The sequence below is a fragment of the Blennius ocellaris genome, assembly GCF_963422515.1.
Source record: "Blennius ocellaris genome assembly, chromosome: 6".
Lineage (NCBI taxonomy): Eukaryota > Metazoa > Chordata > Actinopteri > Blenniiformes > Blenniidae > Blennius > Blennius ocellaris.
The window spans coordinates 2,519,021-2,524,994 of NC_137655.1; positions in this window are offsets into that span (position 1 = coordinate 2,519,021).

Consider the following 5,974-nt stretch of genomic DNA (forward strand, 5'->3'; position numbering starts at 1 on the left):
AAGAAGAAGAAGAAGAAGAAGAAGAAGAAGAAGAAGAAGAAGAAGAAGAAGAAGAAGAAGAAGAAGAAGAAGAAGAATATAATAATAATAATAATAAAAAGAATAAGAATAAGAATAAGAATAAGAATAATATAATAAGAATAAGAAAAAGAATAATAAGAATAATATAATAAGAATAATAACAAGAATAATAAGAATAATAAGAAAAAGAATAATAATAATATAATAATAATAATAATAAGAAGAAGAAAAAGAATAATAATAACAATAATAATGATAAGAAGAAGAAGAAGAAGAAGACGAAGAACAACAATAATAATAAGAAAAAAATAATAATAAGAATATAAGAAAAAGAAAAATAATAATAATAACAATAATAATAGAAGAAGAAGAAGAAGAAGAAGAAGAAGAAGAAGAAGAAGAAGACGAAGAACAACAATAATAATAAGAAAAAAAAAAATAAGAATATAAGAAAAAGAAGAAAAATAATAATAATAACAATAATAATAGAAGAAGAAGAAGAAGAAGAAGAAGAAGAAGAAAAAGAAGAAGGAGAAGACGAAGAACAACAATAATAATAAGAAAAAAATTATAATAAGAATATAAGAAAAAGAAGAAAAATAATAATAATAACAATAATAATAGAAGAAGAAGAAGAAGAAGAAGAAGAAGAAGAAGAAGAAGAAGAAGAAGAAGAAGAAGAAGAAGAAGAAGAAGAAGAAGAAGAAGAGTGTTTTATTCACACGTCCAGCTGACAGCAGCGAAATCCACCTGAGTCACCAACACGCTATAAAAAACTTAAATAAAATAAAAAAAGATAATAAACCATCCAGGCTGCGGATGAACATGTGATCTGGATAACGCTGCTCATCACTATACGATTATATAACTCCGAGATATACCACGTCCTCAGAGTTTATGCTTCTTTTATGTTTATTATTAGTTCTGATGGTGAAATGATGAAGCTCCAGAGCATCGTCTCATATGTTCACATGAATGAATGAATGAGGGTGAATGAGGGTGACATACATATATATATATATATATATATATATATATATATATATATATATATATATATATATATATATATATATATATATATATATATATATATATATATATATATATATATATATATATATATATATACATACACACACACACACATACACACACACACACACACACACACACACACATATATATATATATATATATATATATATATATATAAACACACACACACACACACACACACACACATATATATATATATATATATATATATATATATATATATATATATATATATATATATATACGAGGAGATGAAAATATTGCAGCCCAGAAAGTGTTTGTTTCATCTCATCGACGTCACACTGGTCAATAAAGAATTTATAACTGATTATAAATAACGAATAAATAAAGAATTGCCCTCTGGGAGTAATCACATAGTTCTATTCTATTATATTCTACTCAACTTATTAAAAATAGCAAGTGGCAAACATGAACTGAATTGAATTGAACTGCTGGAACACGATGTAAAGTTGCAGTGAAAGTTTTCCTCTGGTGAACAAACCAAACGCTCCTCGCTGTTCTGAGCCGTAGGTTTCGTTTCTCTGCAGGTCACACAGCAAAACATTGAAATATCGACACTTATCAATATCTAATCAGTGCCTCACGTGTTCACACGTCACAGCACGAAGTCTCACCACTTCATGCTGTGAAGGTGAGAATAAACCTGAGGATGTTCACACTCCCCGAACCTGCAGCACTTCTGCACGTATACACATTATTATTATTATTATTATTATTATTCGTGATTGGCGTGGTGGCGAAGAGTCCGCAGCACGAGGACGTGATTTCACGAGACACGTGAATGATTGATATTAAAACAACTCACCGGATCCTCCGTGTGCAGACAGTTCAGGGAAAACTGAGCAGATATGAGAAGGTCTGATCAGACACGAGCTCCTCTGGTCCGACTGCTCAGAGGACAACACGTTACATGAGCGCAGGCCACGCCCACTGAGGCGTTCAGGTACCGCTCCAAAAAACTCGGAATCACACGGTTCCCGTTCCGACAGCGTGTTTACAGAATATTTATCGTAGAAAAAAGCAGTAAAAGATAAACTCAGCACGATTATTTGAACTGCAGGAGAAGGTGTGTGTGCACTGAAGAGCAATATGAAGAAATACAAAATACAGCGGAAGACCAGAAAGGACAAAGGTAATCACGTGCGGGCGATTGTGGTGGATTGTCCTACTGTCATTGAAGGCATCACAGATGAGAGGGGCGAAGATAAGAGAGGAGCTCCCGTCTGAGTGTGCTGATAACACACACACACACACACACACACACACACACACACACACACACACACACACACACACACCACACACACACACACAGGGTTCCCTCAATCTCTAAGAAAATTTTTTTGCAAGCATGAATGGAATAAAAGTGTGTTATAAACTCTGTCCACTGGGGGGCGCTCTTCCACTACAAAACATTAACAGTATGTGTGTTTGAGCTGGATATTATAATATGAACCCTTTAATTTATAATACTTTTGCTATGACAAGACTTATTTTTAACTTTTTGTTTTATAAATAAAAATAAAACCGTCTCAGTTCCTGCCGTAGAGTCGGTCACTGTGCCCGCCTCAGGAATAATAAGACGTTTATTTTGATTGCAGTTTTGAAAAGAAGATGAGAAATTCAAAAGAAATGATAATAAACGGCCAGAGCATCGTGAATTGCATTGAATGATGGGCTCAGTGGCTCGTTGACATAATTAGAACATCTTGACATGATTGGGAAGAGTTTGGAAAATAAAAAGAAAGAAAGAAAGAAAAGCAAGACAATTCAGTTGATTTGACTCATTTTTGATTATTTCATCATCGTGACACGTCAAAACACAGAGAGAGGAACGATTATACCTCGACTGTGACTTTGCATTTGCGGCAATTAAAAGCGGCCCCCGTGCTGTCAGAAACTGTGTGGAAAAGCCAATTAAGAGTAATTTGAAGTGAAGCGGTGACCTTTCAGGCTCAGGCCTCCTCTCGAGGACCCCCCCCCCCCCCCCTCTCCTCTCCTCCTCCTCCACCCCCCCAGTTTGACATTTTAAGTGGAGACGACGAGAGAGAAACAGCTTGAACGCTTCCAATCATCTGCCTCGATTCCACTCAGGACGAGGATATTTAAAGTAACCCTCCACCCCCCCCTCCCTCCACCCCCCCTGACCCCCCCTGATAACTGCTGGGTGATGGGAGCTTGATTTATCTCGCAGATGTCCCGGTATTATTCACTCCGTGTGACAGCAGAGTGACGCTCTGCTGCCAGGTGAGTGATCAGGTGAGGCTCTTAATGATCCTCGCCGATTCATCTGTTATCGGGGCTGTCGGGCGTCCTGCAGGTCTGCCCCCCCCCCCCCCCCCCCCCCCCGCTGGGTGTGTGTGTGTGTGTGTGTGTGTGTGTGTGTGTGTGTGTGTGTCACACTCTCAGTTAGAGATGAAACTGGTCTACAAGCTGCGTTCAAGCTTCAAAATAAAGCTCCTAAATTTAAACATACAGTACAAATTCCCGTTCAACCTTCAAAATAAAGCTCCTAAACTAAAACATGCAGTACAAGTTCTTGTTCAACCTTCAAAATAAAGCTCCTATACTTAAACATGCAGTACAAGTTCCCGTTCAACCTTCAAAATAAAGCTCCTAAACTTAAACATGCAGTACAAGTTCTTGTTCAACCGTCAACATAAAGCTCCTATACTTAAACATACTGTACAAATTCCCGTTTAACCTTCAAAATAAAGCTCCTAAACTTAAACATGCAGTACAAATTGCCGTTCAACCTTCAAAATAAAGCTCCTAAACTTAAACATACAGTACAACTTCCCGTCCTAAACTTTTTTTTTTTTTCAAAAGCACAAAGTGCTTCCAGGAAAAAATTGTCCTGACCTCTGACCTTTAGCATCGTCTGTAGGAGATAAATTCAGCTAAACCACCCTAAAAAAAACCCCAGTGTATTAACACCCCCCCCCCCCCCCCCCCGGCAGGAGCTACACACACTTTTCTGGATGAAACGTGATGTGACAGCACGGAAAGGTTGAAGTTTCATCGACACACTGAAAGTAGGAAGTGACTCTGACACTCTGTGTCGTGAAAAATGAAAATATGAAAATATGAAAATAGCAAATAAAGACGGCGAAAGCATCTCTTCTAGTATCTTAACTGGTAAATCACTGGAACGACAACAACAGATTTATTACACAAATAGACAGTAAAAGTGAGGAAAGAAAACAAGTTTTAAAAACTCTAAGGTGAAGATTCTTGCCCGAAGACAGGAAGGGCTGAAGCAGCTCAGAGGGGCAAGGAGGGGCCAGGAGGGGCAAGGAGGGGCAAGGAGGGGCCAGGAGGGGCAAGGAGGGGCAAGGAGGGGCCAGGAGGGGCAAGGAGGGGCCAGGAGGGGCCAGGAGGGGCAAGGAGGGGCAAGGAGGGGCAAGTCTGTCTAAAAGCACAGAAGAACGACTGTGTTGTATTTGATGCTACATAAATAAAGTTGAATTGAATCATTCACAATAAACTCATCTTACAGACTTTGGTCAAAATGATAAAGATGATGCAAAAAAAATTATTTTGATTTTACTTTAAATAAAAAATGTTGATTAATATAAATTGTGAAAACATTATGTAATAATGAAGGAGCCTCAGGCTCCTCAAAACAAAAATATTAAAGCCTTATTCTATCTAAACTCGCTGCGTATTGAGGATAAAAAAAAGAAAATAAACACAACCAGGCACTGACCTCATGTTAACGTACAGTAGATTCTCACTTGTTACACACATTCTGTGCCCGTTATGTAATTCTGACCTTTTCTGTTTCATTCTTTTTTATTTATTTATTTATCTATTTTTTTTGCATGAAACACCTTCAGAATGCAGTGAAGTGGAACAGGACCAGCAGCTGCGCTCTCACATGAATCTGCATTGTAAAACAGGAAGTGGCGCCCGGAGGCCAGTGTCAAGGTGAACTGGACGTCTGGCTGCTCCACTGACCCACTAAAACAACCTGCACAGCGTCAAACCAGGTCAAGCTGCACGTTACTGCGCATTTTATATTCCGGCAAGTATGAGGTTTAAAGGTAAATCCTCCTCTCAGACACTTTTTACTCCGACGATGTGGAAATGTGGGGTTTTGTCATCTGGGATGGAGTCGATGGACTTTGTCCAAATATTTTATTTTATTTTATTTTATTTTATTTTATTTTATTTTATTTTATTTTATTTTATTTTATTTTATTTTATTTTATTTTATTTTATTTTATTTTATTTTATTTTATTTTATTTTATTTTATTTTATTTTATTTTATTTTATTTTGTTTTATTTTATTTTATTTTATTGCATTATATTATATTATATTATATTATATTATATTATATTATATTATATTATATTATATTATATTATATTATATTATATTTTATTTTATTTTATTTTATTTTATTGCATTATATTATATTATATTATATTATATTATATTATATTATATTTTATTTTATTTTATTTTATTTTATTTTATTTTATTTTATTTTATTTTATTTTATTGCATTATATTATATTATATTATATTATATTATATTATATTATATTTTATTTTATTTTATTTTATTTTATTTTATTTTATTTTATTTTATTTTATTTTATTATAATACATATATGTGACCATATTTCTTCATTAAATGCACTTGAACACTTTATGGATCTCTGGAATTTGCTTTTTTTTTGTTGGATTTTCAACACGATGTACCAGATTATCTACCACAGTAATTCTACATGGCGTCTACTTGAATATGTCTACGCTGTGGAACATTCAGTACCTTGTGTCGACAGAAATCTCATTCATGGGCGGAGCTCTTAAGGAGGCCTTAAATTATTAAGCTTTTTAAAAAATGTCCACAGCAGAAACAA